This window comes from Gobio gobio, assembly GCF_949357685.1.
Source record: "Gobio gobio genome assembly, chromosome: 5".
Lineage (NCBI taxonomy): Eukaryota > Metazoa > Chordata > Actinopteri > Cypriniformes > Gobionidae > Gobio > Gobio gobio.
In genome coordinates this window covers 48925279-48941885 of record NC_137101.1, presented here as the reverse complement: position 1 = coordinate 48941885, position 16607 = coordinate 48925279, and positions in this window count along the sequence as shown.

The window sequence follows — 16607 nt, the reverse complement described above, 5'->3', positions numbered from 1 at the left end:
TTTTTTGTGTGTTCATGTCCTTGTGATGTGTGCATCCAGCTAAAAAAAAAAACCCCACAAAATCAACAAAAATAAAATTACTAACATTGTCTCTGGTCTTGTCTCGTCATCTCACTCATGATCTGTGCCTTGCCGTGGCGAGTGAGCTTTTGAACTAAACAGGTCTTGTCTACTTGTGTTTGTGTGTAAATTTGAATAATATATGTGCCCTATACATGGAATCAGAGTGCCTACTGTATGTAGTAAATGGAAAATCTCTACAGCAAAAGGCCAACCGCTACATGCATTCGGTTTGTTTCTACCATTTATTAGTAATGATTTACACAGTTTGTTTACTATTTACCTGAGCATTCAGTATTGTGCAATATAGCATACAGAAGGTGAGGGACATTTTGGGGGGAAAGAAGTTCTGCATTTTATCATTTAAACATGTGATTTTTCATGAAAATTCTATAATCCAAAATGGCATACACCATATGACGTCATAATATGCAAATTAGATGGGAAAATGTAATCCCTACATAAACTTTGGGTCATCTTTAATATTTCTCTAATTTACATAAATTAAAGATATAGCCTTTTGAAATTAAGATGTAAAAATCAAACGTTTTAGGAAAAAACCTCTGGCGCCTAAAGGGTTAATAACTAAATCAAGGAACAAGACTATAACTAACAGTAGACATACATGACATAAACAACATATACATGACACGAGGAAAGGTTAAAGTGGTTGGAGGGAAAGGGCTCAGAACAGATTGATGAAGTTATGCAGAAAGTCTAGAACCTTTGTGAAGAACCACCATTAATAAACTTCTTTGTCTGAACAAAGAGTTTACAGTTTTACTAACTACACAGCGATTTCCGTTTCGTACTTTACTTGCATTTGGCCTGAGCTGTAGAAGACCGTCCGAGGTGAAATCGCAGGAGAAAGTTTGTGGGTTCCGTCCGATGGCATTGAAGTGGCAGTGAAAAAGAAATGATGAGCTTGCGTGGTTGCTTCGACTCCGTGGAGGAAGTTGCACATGGCATGCAGAGTTTGGGCCTTCTGGTCCATGGCCTTGTGAGACCTTTGGCCCGGTGTGTGTTGAGGCCACAGCGTGTCGTGTCCGTGTTAGCAGGAGAAGAGAGAGGGAAGAATTTTAGATCTCTCCTTTTATAGCTTGGGGGTGGTCACACCCTCCTTGTGGTAGACTTGACCAATGAGATTGTTGGGATGTCCAAGCGGGAAAATCTCCTCTGGAGATTTATGGCCCTTTGTTTCAACCCGGATTCAATTGCGGAGGAAGGTGCTATTAAAGACTCTTGTAATACTAATATGTTGCACAAAGATGGACATATCATATACCCCATCACTCAGATCTTTACATTTCAACTTCGTAGACACCAAACATGCCGTACACACGATTTTCGTTAACCATAGTATGCAATTCTGAAACCAATCCAACAGAGATTGAATTAACACATACAGGGAGTGCAGAATTATTAGGCACGTTGATTTTCTGATCATATTTTTTTTCCAGGCACATTTGACCAATTCCAAACCACAGTAATCCTAATAACTACTATTGATTTAGTATTTAATAATGTATAAGTGATATATAATTGTTCATGAAGGCTGGAAATGAAAATCACCTTATATTCAGGTGTGCAGAATTATTAGGCATGTTTTCTTTTACAGATAAATTGAGCCAAAAAAGAGATTTAACTCAGACTGAAAAGTCAAAAAGTATTAATGCCCATGAGAAGGATGCAATACTAATGCAATACTAGACATTGCAGTTAAGGCATGACCATTGGACAGTGAAATGCTCGTTGGGTCAGCAGGATCTGACAAAAACAGGTGGTGAAGAAAAGACACCTGTTAACTGCAAAAGAATTAAGAATTAAGGTGAAGAATTAAGGGTGAAACCATCAGGAACCCTTTAGTCTCCAGCACCACCATTTTCCAGAGCTGCAACCTACCTGGAGTCTCCAGAAGTGCAAGGCGTCAGGATCTCAGAGACTTCAGTTAGGTAAAGAATCCAAAAAAATGACCCCCACTAAATAAGAATCACAAGCTGAAGTGTTGTAAAATACATGAAGCCTGCTTTTTTATAGGCTTTATAGGTTTTATAGGTTGAGAGTAACTCTTGAAGGACCAGCACCACATCCTCTAGTACCACTGTTTGAAGAATTCATCTTCCAGAATCTGGCAGTACGTTTTGGGAGTTCATTTTTAGTCCATCTCTGCAAAACGACTTCAGGATGGACTAAAATGAACTCCCAAAACGTGCTGCCAGATTCTGGAAGATGAATTCTTCAAACAGTGGTACTAGAGGATGTGGTGCTGGTCCTTCAAGAGTCACTCTCAACCTATCTGTCCATAAAGCCTATAAAAAAACCTTCTTCATGTATTTTACAACACTTCAGCTTATGATTCTTATTTAGTGGGGGTCATTTTTTAGGATTCTTTACCTAACTGAAGTCTCTGAGATCCTGACGCCTTGCACTTCTGGAGACTCCAGGTAGGTTGCAGCTTTGGAAAATGGTGGCGCTGGAGACTAAAGGGTTCCTGATGGTTTCACCCTTAATTCTTCACCTTAATTCTTAATTATTTTGCAGTTAACAGGTGTCTTTTCTTCACCACCTGTTTTTGTCAGATCCTGCTGACCCAACGAGCATTTCACTGTCCAATGGTCACGCCTTAACTGCAATGTCTAGTATTGCATTAGTATTGCATCCTTCTCATGGGCATTTAATACTTTTTGACTTTTCAGTCTGAGTTAAATCTCTTTTTTGGCTCAATTTATCTGTAAAAGAAAACATTCCTAATAATTCTGCACACCTGAATATAAGGTGATTTTCATTTCCAGCCTTCATGAACAATTATATATCACTTATACATTATTAAATACTAAATCAATAGTAGTTATTAGGATTACTGTGGTTTGGAATTGGTCAAATGTGCCTGGAAAAAAAATATGATCAGAAAATCAACGTGCCTAATAATTCTGCACTCCCTGTAGATTAAACCCTATAAAAACAAATCATGAGATGGAACATGTTTATATATTTCTCAAGTGGTTATATATATAGGATATATGAGTTTAAGATGGTGTATTTTCAGAAAGGCTGAGTCTCAGCTCTCTGCAAATTCTTTCACGTCGTAAAACGTCTTATCTGATTGTTTCCAGGGCAACCGAGGGTCCTTCTCTGTTGTGTTTGGGGAAAGTCAGTCACCAAGCACAAGCATTTAAAACATATTAGTAAATGTAACCGGCGATTATGTGTCTGATTTTGCTTCAATTGCTACAACTTGAACAAAATCACTCTGGTTTTGTCGGGGGAAAAAGAGGAGCGCTCGAGTGTTTGTGCTTCTGGTTGCCAGATTTCAATAATTTAAATCCCCCAATCAGAGCTTTTCTGTTAACAGAACAAGTATTCTATCAGGTGTTTTACTTAAACGTGAATCTGGCGACCTCTCTCTCTCTCTCTCTCGCATGCATGATGATCTGAAAACATCAATAAACAAGCAAGCTGCATTTCTCCATTTGAGATTTTCAATTAAGTGTCAATCAGGTGGTCTGTGTTCTGTCACGACTTACGAGCCGCTTGTGCTGTTTGCAATTGTGTTTGCTGAAATGCTTACCTAAGCCACATCCCTTGTGCTGTTTGCAATTGTGTTTGCTGAAATGCTTACCTAAGCCACATCCCTTCTATGTAGATATCGGAGAACAATTACAAATATTGTATCAATGCATTCTATGGCACCTTTAAGGTTTTTCTGTCTGAAACTCATTCCACACTGATGACATAAAACTGTTCTCTCATAAGTGAATCCTTGTGTGGTGCTTAAAGGTTTCTTTATATCTGAAACTCTCTCCACAGAGACCACAAATGAACGGCTTCTCTCCTGTGTGGATTCTCATGTGGGAACCAAGGCTTTCTTTTCTTTTGAAACTCTTTCCACACTGAGGGCAGGTGAAAGGCTCCTCTCCAGTGTGAATTCTCATGTGGGAATCAAGATTTCCTTTATAGTTGAAATCTTTTCCACACTGTTGACAGGTGTAAGGCTTCTCTCCACTGTGAGTTCTCATGTGCATGTCAAGGCTTTGTTTTCTGTAGAAACCCTTCCCACACTGTTGACAGGTGTAAGGCTCCTCTCCAGTGTGAATTCTTAAATGGACTTTAAAGTGGCCTTTTTGAGTGAAACTCTTTCCACACTGAGGGCATGTGTAGGGTTTCTCTTCAGAGTGAATTTTCATGTGGACTTTAAGGTTTTCATGATGATCAAAACCCTTTCCACACTGTCTGCAGGTGTAAGGGCTCTCGCCAGTGTGAATTCTTATGTGTATGCTAAGAATACTTTTATTATTGAAACTCTTTCCACACTGAGGGCATGTGTAGGATTTCTCTCCAGAGTGAATTTTCATGTGGACTTTAAGGTTTCCTTTTCGGTTGAAACCTTTTCCACACTGTTGGCAGCTGTAAGGCTTCTCTCCAGTGTGAATTCTCATGTGGACTTTAAGGTTTCCTTTTCGGTTGAAACTTTTTCCGCATTGTTGGCAGGTGAACGGCTTCTCTCCAGTGTGAATTCTTAAGTGGTCTTGAAAGAGTGCTTTCTGATTGAAACTCTTTCCACACTGAAGGCACGTGTAGGGTTTCTCTCCATTGTGAACTCTCATGTTTTCATGTTGATTCAAACTCTTTCTACCCTGAAAGCAGGTGAAATAACTTGTTTCTTTATTTTCAGCTTTTTCTCTGCTTTTTTCAGTCTGTGAGCAACTAAAATATTTTTCTTCAGTTATGATATGATCATTCTTATATTGATCTTTTTCTTCCATTTCTTTAAGTACTTCACACTCCTCTTTCAACGGCATCAGGTCTAAGACAAAAAAAGGACAAAAGTTAACCTAATAGCACAACACAACAGGCATAAAACATTTGTACATGTAAAGCATTAACCGCTAGAGGTCTGGCATGACCAACTTGCTTTTTTCTTATCAGTGCGAAAGAGACTCAAAATATTCATTTCGAGTAACAGATCCAGCCGAGGATTGCGACAGTTAAATTTATTCTCTTTAATTATAATTGCGATATAGACTTGTGTCTGTGAATATTAAAGCAAAAATACTTTAATATGAATCCTGCATATTCTGTGTGAATGAATAGAACTGACGTGCACTTTCACTAACCACACACTTACAGTTTTCAGTTTTCCCAAACTATACTGAGATGAGTGAAATCAACTGAGATGTGTAATAAATACTGAAATAAAATGTTTTAGCAAACATATTAAATAGCTATAATAACTTTATAGGCTCTATAATATAACAAATATAGCGTATTTCTCATCTCATAAAATGTCATAGACGTAAGACTGTTTAGACAAGATTTCTTTGGCCTGTTTTGGACAGATTAGGAAGTGCTCACTGTAAAATAATTAAAGATTTTATTCGCAAATTTCTGATCAGATGCTATAAATACAGTACCAGTCAAACATTTTGACATGTTACTATTTGAATTAATGTTTTTGAAAGAAGCCTCTTATGCTCACCAAGCAAGCATGTATTTGACCAAAAATACAACAAAAAATCTAATAGAAAATGGTTTTCTATTTTGATATACATATACTATAAAATATTATTTATTTCTGTGATGCAAAACTGAATTCATCAGCCATTACTTCATTTCTTCATCAAAGAATCCTGAAAAAAGTATCACAGGTAAAAAAAAAGAAAAGAAGAAGAAGCACAGCAGTTTCCAACATTGATAATAAATCAGGTTTTATTTCCAGGTATAACTGTGTACTCAAAATGTGCCTTTGACTCTCACTTTATTTTGTGAATTATTATTTCTAAAACTACAAAAAAATGTTTTTCCTTTGTCCTGTTTTGTCCTCATATTCTTTCATGCAGTTCCCTCTCACAGGCTCATTCATTATGCAGCTCATTATGTGGTTCTTTGTCTTCCCATGTGTGAATCACAGCATTATTCATGATCGTTCATGCCTATCCGCATATTGGCTTTGTAAACAATAAGTTTCTAAGTCACATCATCTAGCCACTGGCGTTCCCCTGGGCTCAGTGCTTGGACCACTTCTCTTCTCCATCTACATGTCATCATTGGGATCTGTCATTCAGAAACATGGCTTTTCCTATCACTGCTATGCCGACAACACTCAACTCTACTTCTCATTTCAACCTGATGATCCATCGGTTGGTGTTCATATCGCTGCCTGCCTAACAGACATTTCAGCCTGGATGAAGGAACATCACCTACAACTCAACCTTGCAAAGACAGAACTGCTTGTGGTCTCAGCCAACCCATCACAATCTCTCCATTCAGCTAGGATCATCAACTCCGTCCAGGACAGCCAGGAACCTTGGGGTTGTGATTGATGATTAGCTAAAATTCACTGACCAAATTACTGCAACAACCCGGTCCTGCAGATTTGCGCTATACAACATTAGGAAGATTAGACCATTCCTATCAGAGCAGGCCACACAACTACTGGTACAAGCTCTTGTTCTCTCCAGACTGGACTACTGTAATGCTCTTCTAGCAGGCCTTCCGGCATGCACTATCAAACCCTTGCAACTGATCCAGAATGCAGCGGCGAGGTTGGTCTTTAACGAGCCGAAGAGAGCGCATGTCACGCCTCTCTTCATCAGTCTGCACTGGCTGCCAATAGCCGCTCGCATCAAATTCAAGGCACTCGTGCTCGCCTTCAAAGCAACCACTGGCTCTGCACCAATATACCTAAACTCGCTTGTTCAGACTTACACACCCTCCAGGAACTTACGTTCAGCAAGTGAATGACGCCTTGTGGTGCCATACCAAAGAGGCATGAAATCGCTCTCACTGACCTTTTCCTGGACCACCCACACCTGGTGGAATGACCTGCCTATCTCAATTCGTGCGGCCGAGTCTGTAGCCATTTTCAAAAAACATCTAAAGACACATCTCTTCCAGCAGCACCTGAACAATCAAGAATAGCACTTATTCTATTCATTTTCTGTCTGTCTAATTTATTTAAAAAAATAAAAATCTGTTCTGTGCTAGATTAACTGAGACTTGTTACAGCACTTGCATACTGTTGCCCTTGACTGCTCTAGTTGCTTCTATTGCCCTCATTTGTAAGTCGCTTTGGATAAAAGCGTCTGCTAAATGACTAAATGTAAATGTAAAGTTTCTTACAAAATTGAAATAAATATATTGTTTTATGTGAATGGTTGCACAATGGTTTTCATTTTGAAGCAAAAACTCCAACAACATACATTATTCAAAATTCTTGTGGACACATATTTACTATGCATTTTATGGCCTTATGTTTTTTTCAATAACCACGCATAAAACATGTACAAACACATTGCTAACATATTATGGTAGCCCAGTTTGTGCTGAATGCAGTGTAATGACACTTTTGCCATTAATGTGTTTATAAGCAACTGAAAAAAAGCACACGTCAGAGCATGTCAAACTTCTAAAGGGCCCCCAAACCCCCCCCCCCCCCCCCCTCAGACCAATAGGAGTTAAAAACCAACATACACCTATCCTATACCCACTTAACTGAAAGTGTACAACGTGTAGTGACTGCGACAGATCAGACACACAATTTTTTTTTTTTTTTTTTAAATAATACACAATACCCCTCACCCAACAAGCAAACTATGAGTTAACCCCTTGCCTGTCAGCCCCCATTTTGGCATACCCATAGTAAAAAGGCTGCTGCTCACAAGTTATTCTGAATAGACACATAAATATATTTCTAAAAAGCCAACACTTGAGAGTTTACAGCGGAACAGTGTTAATTTCATTGACGAATAATTTGTCAATTTCCGTCAACAACCTTTTTTCACTGACGAAAACGAGACGATAACTAAATAAAAATTAGTGTTGGTTGACAAAAACTATGACAAAAATCAACTGTCATTTTCGTCAACAAATAAAAACGAGACGAAAATGTTAGGGAGGGATCGATTAGGGAAGAGATCCAGTCAGAACTGATGTCCTGTGTCACAGATGCGCACATTTGATTTGAACGTGCTGATCTAACGGCTGGTAAACACAGCGCTGTTGCGCTTCTACAGGCTCACGCATCCCCAATCCAGCGCTCCAGAGCGGCTCACAATCAATGAATAACTCACATTTATGCCAGACAATTGTTTATGAACTAATGCTGATGAATAATGACAATGTTAACTTTACGATGTTTACATAGTAATATGTTTTAGACGGTTGTAACAACGCATATTTTATCTCCTGAACTTGAATGAGCAACTGCAATAGTAAGGCAGACATTTCAAAATAAGAGTCAATGTGTATTTCGAGCTTGTTTGTAATTAAAAGTCACGCATTATATATATTTGTTTTTGGTTACACAATAAACTGTATTTAATTTAATTCCCATTTAATTCATAGTCAGGAGGAAAGACCAGTATTTGACAATATTCAATAAAGTATCAAAGTATCAGGGTTATAATAGTCAACTAAAACCATTTAAACACTGAAATAAAAAAAATAAAAAATATATTTGAAGCTTTAGCTTAACCTGATATGGCCTACTAACTAAAACAGAAATACAAAGTTATGAAAACTATATAGATGTTTTTAAAAAAACAAACAAAAAGTGAATTGAGCTCTCTTTCGTGTATTTTTAATGTAAAAAACAAAATGATGTCAAATGTCAGTTCAAGTGACAGTCGGTTATGTAATGCTTAAATGTTTAATGTATTACAATTTAACTAAACTCATTCGATTTTAGGAGACTAAATCTGCTGTAGATTTAGTCAACTAAAACTAAAAACAATTCAGGTGACTAAAATATGACAAACTAAATGGCATTTTAGTCAATAGACTATGACAAAAACTAAATCAAAATTTGCTGTCAAAATGAACACTGCTGAATACTCAGAATTACTCTGTCAGTTATTGATATGAAGATATATAGGCTCAAACATAAAAACAAAACTGTGAATTTTATGAAACATTTTGTAAGACCAAGTCAGGATTTTTTTTAGAGAAGATATGTGTTGGCCTGCAAACACCCATTTGCAGTATTTTGTCTAATGTCTGGTGAGGAGAACAGCTCAATTAATGCAACAATGTCCTCACTCGACGATTGTTTTACACCTCTGAGAGTATGAGACGTAATCCTCATTATTGTTTTATCGTTATTCTTTTGTTCTCACATTCAGAAATTAGCTACAGCCCTTATGCAGGCACAAATGGACCATTAATGGCCCATTAAGCAGGTTGCAGTAATCCACATATTATCTGAAGTCTTTCTAAAAATAAAAATAAAAAACTAAAACACATACTTGGAACCTTATGTGAATTATTGTAACAAAATAGACAACGCTCCCGGTCCAACTGGTGCATTAGAGCTACAGTTAGCATCAAGCTACATAACACAATTTAAATGATTAAAATTACACTTTCACTCAAAATGTCACTTTAGACCACCATCGAGTGTTTGTATTAGCTTCCTGTCGCAATATAATGGGGATTTCATTCATATGGTGATGTTAAAACATGTTATATTTAGCATTTTATATGGCGCTAATCACAACACCTGCTTAGTATATAATGTAGACATCCATTATTGATATAAAACACAATTGGACCGCAGCAGACAAGATAATTAATTTGCGTGTGATATTCCATTCAAAATATTGTTCATTTCAGTTCATTGTTATTTTGCACTGCTGACATAAAGTAAGAAATTAATGTCACTGCAACCCAGTTTTATCATAAACAGTGTTCAAATATCAAAGCTGGAGTCTTTAATCTGTCTAATGATACTGAGTTTTTCCAGATAAAGAAAGAGTGTGATGTTTTAACATGCAGTGAATGTTGAACAACAGTAATCTGGGGCCGTCTGCAATCTTTGACTGCAAAGGGATTCAAAGTTCTTCAACTCGTAATCCCCAAACTGGTCCCCAAAACCCTGAACCAGGCACAGCAAAAATACATCAGCAAGATAAGGCCTAAAGGAATTTTAGAGAGTTGGAACAAGCAAATACATGTGAGAAATGTATAAACATATCCCATCTCTAGGTTTTCCTTTTGTATTTTGTTTTTGCCTATGGATTAATTCACTCTTTTTTTAAATGTTTTAGAATTGCTTACTGTAGTTAACGAGGATCACATGTATAGCACGTTCATTTACATTTTATTTAGCTAAATCTGTTACGCATTATTATTATTATAAGAATCTTGAAAATTCTTCCCTCATAAACAAATCAAATTTATAAAAGACAAAGGATCAAAAACTAAAATACAAAGGATCACAAACTTTCCTTCCAAAAGTATAACTCCTTATTAATTTACTCACATCCTAAGGCAGTGACATCACTTTTAAAAAGATCACGAGCTTTTGGGAATTCAGGCGAGACATTCTGACATGAAGATGCTGAGCTAGAAGTATTCGAAGAACCCCGGGATAAGTATTGTGTTGGATAAGCCTTATGATTGTATTGTTTTTGGCCAAGAGAGTATTATCCTACTATAATCTATTGCCTTTCCTACTAAACTACACTGGATGAGTGTTAGCAGGACATTTAAGACAGATTCCATCAAGAATCCCTCAAATCATTTACTTGATCCAAATATGTTTACTAGGGCTCTCAATAGATTAACCAGTGGCTGGTTGACTAGTCTAAACTGCTAGTCAACTAATTTGGTTGCATGTGGTCTTTGATCAGCCAATGATAACCCATCTCACACAACCTGATCTCAACCCACTGGCTGTCGCAGATCATCTCGGGCCACTCATCAAAGAGTGCTTCAAAGATTCTGCTACTGCACAGGAGTACAAATGTGCAAGAACAAATACGCCTGTATTATAAATCAAGCAGTGGCCACACATTTCAAAAACACACTGGTAATGATGAGAGAGAATCAATACACCCTCTTTACAGATGGCTCAAATGACACGGGTAGGAAAGAAATGGATTTACATAATGGTACCCACTGAATTATAGCCATATTTCAACTCATTCTACTCAGAGGCTCGCAAAACACCAGCACCACTGACAGATGAAGAGGATATGGTGGAATGATATTAAGATCCAACAGGAAAAAAAGTAACGGTTACTTTCAAAAAATAATGAATAATTTGTGTGACTCGAATGTTTACATCAATTGTCCAAACTCGGTCCTGGAGGGCCACTGTCCTCAACGCACCTGCTGAAGGTGTCTAGTAAGACTTTGATTAGCTGATTCAGGTGTGATTGATCAGGGTTGGTGCTAAACTCTGCAGGACAGAGGCGCTCCAGGAGCAGGATTGTACACCCCTGTTTTACACACTTCTCTTGCTAAATTTTCTCCAGATTACACTTATAATCCCCATATCAATCACCGTTTCAGTCACCAATGACATTGTATAATATGAACAAAATCTTCTACATTACAACATGTTAGCTAAACAGAGAGCGCTTTTGAGGATGAGAAAAAAAAATCCCTTATAGACAACAAATGTAAAGCTGATCAGTCACATTTCATGCTTTGCTTTATGGGGAAAAGATTTTGTTGATGCTGTTATCCAGTATAATTAAGTGACATAAATGAATGGTTTTCAAATCAGAAGTAGATTTTGGGTTTAATGCCACACAAGTAATTATAAAAGGCTATTACTCTATTATTTTTCCTAATTTAATGTGTCGTAATAACAAATTGAAGTCAGATCTTCACAGCATTAGTGTTTGTCTGGTCATGTGATCTCAACCCGTCTGACCCACTACATGTCAAATAATAGCACTTTAAATAATAGCAAATTATGACACTCATATGACATTCTTCAAAAATATCAATAATTTCTGTAAAGCTGGAGATTTTATTAATGGTCAGCTTTGAGAATGAAACCAACCTGTTTGTTCCTCAGTTTCTTCATCTTTCACTCTCAATGTTTCTTCAATCTTCACATCTTCACTCTCCTCTTTAATAAACGCCATCTTTATGTAGACGTGGATCTCAGTCGCTTCACCAGGAGTTTTTCTGTGCTTTTGTCCTGTTTAAGATGAGAATAATTAACAGAAACAAATCCACACTAATTCTCTGTCTCAATCAGCTCTAGTTCAGTAGTTCAGTTAGCGTATAGTTGTCATTTTCCTTTTGTAAGTATTTTTTGGATGTTATCCATGTTTTATGTCTCAATGACATGCAAGCAAACAACAAAATAAAGGATTTCAAGAAAATAAAAAAAAAGGTATTCACTTCCTTCCTGTCACATGAGACTGCCAACTTCCTACCCCTACGTCCAGGAAGCATGGCGAAGTCCAACCCTCCCAAAGAAAGGTTATTTTCATGTTACTAATAAGAATTTTTTGTTGACATATATATCTCTACATAATCGTGAAAGTCTCAGGAATCATCCAAGTAAAACAAATCTTACAAGAGTTAGATAGACAAGATCTATAGTGTTTTGTATACTATAGTTGCCGGTGAGCAAATGACTTGTAAGTACTATAATGGGGAAATGGAGTAAACTGTGTTAACAGGTTAATACATAGATTATTGGTCTTGTTTAGTGCTTTTTGCTTTCATAATATCCCACCTAAAACATAATGTAACCCTTTGACTGACATGTACAGTACAGTAGACCTTAAAGCTACACTATGTAACTTTTTTAGTCTATTCTTAGCTAAAAACACTTAGTTCTTTCAAAAATATATGTGCTCATTAATGTATATTTACTTTCAAGTAATAAAGTATTCTCGTAAGTTTATAATATGCCAATGAAAATACATAAGGTAATGGGATCTAACGGTGGTCGCCATGTTGCCCCTCCATCTTGAAAGTACATTAGCCAAAGAGGGACATACCCGTAAATTCAGGCTTCGCCTTTCGCGGTTTAACCGGTTTTAACACTGTGCGCGTCAACTTGTTCAGACTTGTCTGGTGCATGCGCAGAGAGTTTTCATCTCAGCAGCTCCAGTAACAGAGTTATACGGAGTTTTCCTGGCTTGTTTATTCCTCAAAAGTCTGTTTTTCCTTGTGTGTTATTTCTGTGCGTTAATAACTCCGTAAGTAATAATAGTTATTGTCATTGTAGATGTGTTTCAGAGTGTGTAGGAGTTGAAACGAAATCGGAATTGAGAAGAACAGAAACCAAAATTCCCTGGATGGTCATATACCTTTTCACCACTAGATGGGGGAAAATAACACACAGTGTAGCTTTAATTCGATAGGGGAAAATATCATATTTTATGATATGTCTTGCAAAGGCCAAAATATTGAGGAGCCTTCATCCAGTTTGGATGCGTTTCATTCTAATCGGTCAAGGACCCTCATTTTTTTTATGACTAGTGGCTTACGATTCCATTACAATGTGGAAATTCAGACAAGTAATGAGTTTACATTCACATTATTTTATGAAATCACCTACTACAGTCAGCCATTGAATACTATGGGGCTATTTTGTTATTTGTTATATAGATGTCATTTTTTCATAATTCATTTATTTATTTATTTTCATTGAACTTTTTGATACACAATGCCTTGTTGGGGCAACTTAATGGCTGAACTTAGTTCTGCACTATGTTCCACCACTTTAAGACAAATGTATTTGTTGTGTTTTCATATTCAAAAGATTATAAGATAGATGCATATAGATGTTCTTCGAAGTTCTATAAGTAATTTTTATACATAATACATTTGTTTATGAATAAAGATTGGTTTGTTGAAAGCAGTTATTTTGAGTTAGATGACAAATGCTCTCCTCCATGTCAAATTTGACATCGAAGGGGTGCATACAACAGATTTGCCTTCTCAAAGTGCCATTTTGCTGAGAATTCATGAAATTTACTCCTACTTTCAAACTTAAAGGGTAACTAAACCCCTGCTCAGAGCTTAACTCCACCCCCTGACAATTTTCAAAAAATGCTGGAAAAGTGGTTAGAGCCCGGCGGAGACAGAGGGGACGAACCGAGGGTGGGGCTGAGCGGAGGGCGTGCACCTGAGACCCACAGTGACGGATTGATTGACAGCTGTCAGACTCGCGAGTCGCAAAGATGGAGAATGACTGGAGTGACGCCAGCTTTGCAACAGAGCGGTCATTTCTCCTACCTTCACCTGAAGTGGAGGGGAGCCTTATCAATGCGAGCCGCTGCTCAAACTGCGTTAACTCCCGATGCCGACGATGCCAGTGAAGCAGCCGAGCAAGAGAACTGACCTAATCTATCTGCGTCCGCGACAACCCCTTGCGTGTCAGGGTTTGAAAGCGTCTCATGTATGAAAATTAGCTGTACACATGACGGGCGGCAATAATATCGCAAGAAAATCCTGACGTGTACTGACAACTGCATTATTTAACCGTATTTTCTTCAATACAATGTTAAAGCAAGTGTCAAGTCAGTTTCATTAATAATGTTTACTTCTTGTAACATGAGAGTTCATACTGGAGTGAAGCCGTTCTCATCATGTGATTGGGGGAAACATTTCTGAGGGCGTGGTGAGCTCGTGCCAGGGGCGCGGATAGTGAGCCGTTGGAAAACCATCCTACGTCACGATGTACCACAACGTCCAATAGGAAAATTCAACTGCAGTAGCCACCGTTCAACCTTAAGAGGGCAGCACTTTGGCGGTTTTACACCATTTTTTATAGAATTAAAACACTTTATACTCAAATGTCAAAACATTTACTGGAATCAATGAACAGCTTTAATAAAGCCCCAGTATTACAGATCATTAACTAAAAAAAGTTGGTTTAGGGTTTAGTTACCCTTTAAGTATAAAAGCAAGTTATCAAATTTTTTAAAGCTAAGTGTTACGTTCCACGTGTTTTGTTTTCATTATCTGTATACGTGGGGTAATTTGCACGTGTTGGCCATTATGTCATTTGTTTCTCTTTCGTCCCTAGCTCATTATCTCTGCTCATTGGATTGCTGTGATTGGCTGAGCGGGACGTCAGTCATTGAGGCGACGTTCCAGAACCAATCAGAGGCCGTTCAGCTGGTTTTAAGAGGATGGCGCGTTCATTCATGCTCTCTCTCCTGTGGCGTGTAAAGCTCTGTGTAGCGAACTGAGTGGTGTGCTGTGTGTTAGTGTGTTTGTTCTACATCACGGGAAGACGAACGGTAGGTCAGTATGCCGCGGTATACACTGCCCGTAGGTCTGTCTCTGTTAAACACACTAGGTTAGTGGTGAGCGCCACCCTTTGTACTTTTGTTATTTAGTTAGGTTAGTTAGCGCCGCGTGCGTGAAGATTTCGGTTTCTTTTCCACATTTTGTTTTGAGTAGGTTTAGGGTTAGTTAAGGATTATTTTTGTTATATTATGTTCTTTCCTTTGGCGCCACTTTTTGTTAGTCTTCCCAATTTGTTCTTTATTATTGCATTGTACATAGCTCACCAATATATTACTGGAACTAGTGGCTTCGGCTTTTATGTGAATAAATCCAGTAATTTTCTCTTGCAAAGTTTTGGTCTGTCATGTTTTTCCAGCCTACTTCACATCATAGCAGCAGTTTAATATATTGATGTTACGACATTCCCTAGGCCTTTTAAAGATCGTAACACTAAGACTCACTCTTACTCTCCCAGTTATTTTAAGACGGCTCAAGAGGTCTCTCAAGTGGTTAGGAGTTTCCAGTAAGGGCTGTGATGGCACTGAGGAGACGGGAATCTTTCAGGAGAGGAAGGACAAATGTTTTGAAATATTTGACGACAAGCGGTTAATCAATCGGTATTGTTTGGACTGAGCAAGCAACATCTTTTTCAGCGCTGGTTAATGTTGCCATTTATTAAAAAAAATTCCGCTGTTCGAATAACTCGGCAAGCAGTAGCGCTTTTTCCTATATATATATATATATATATATATATATATATATATATATATATATATATAGGCAGGTCAGTTAACAGCACACCGTTTTAAAATTTGTAAGTCGTGGAGGAAAACATGTTTATCTTTAATTTCCAATGTAAATATCATAATGTATTCTCTTGAAAATTCTTTATTGTGTGTAATGCAAACGCCCCTTAATTTCACATTCACCATTCAATGTGAATTTATCTGAGAATATTCTTAAATAAGGAAATATTTTCAGTGATAGGTCCATGCCTGTCTTTATCCAAAATCCTGTTTGTGACACAGCAAAGTGTCGTAAATCATCTCTAAGACTGACTTAAGATTTAGCTACATTTCACTTAAAGTATGATTGAGATGCTTGATAACTAATTGATTTAACTAATTTAGCCAAGATTTTTTTTACACTTATGTCAATTCTTAGCAGTGTTCTTGTGAGTAATTCTCAGAGGCTTGATAAATACGGGCTTTGATTAAACAAAAACACTCAAAACTAACACAACAAATTAATAAAAGAATGCAAATTATACAGACCCTTAATATATTAGTTTAGCTATTTAATAATTTGGAGAAATCGAGACAGAAAAAGAAACAGAGCTTCGAATCACTGAATCATTTGTTTTGAATCAATCGGTTCAATTGACTCGGAGAGTCTAAAGCTCCGGTTCTCTCGTCACCCATCAGAGACTGAATTAAAGTTTGAACTGATTCACAATAAAGAGCGAAATGAGACGCTACTTCTGTTACTCATGAGTTTCACTGTGTTAATTTACTCACACAACACTGACAAATGTTAGATAAATCAATGCAGTGTCACAT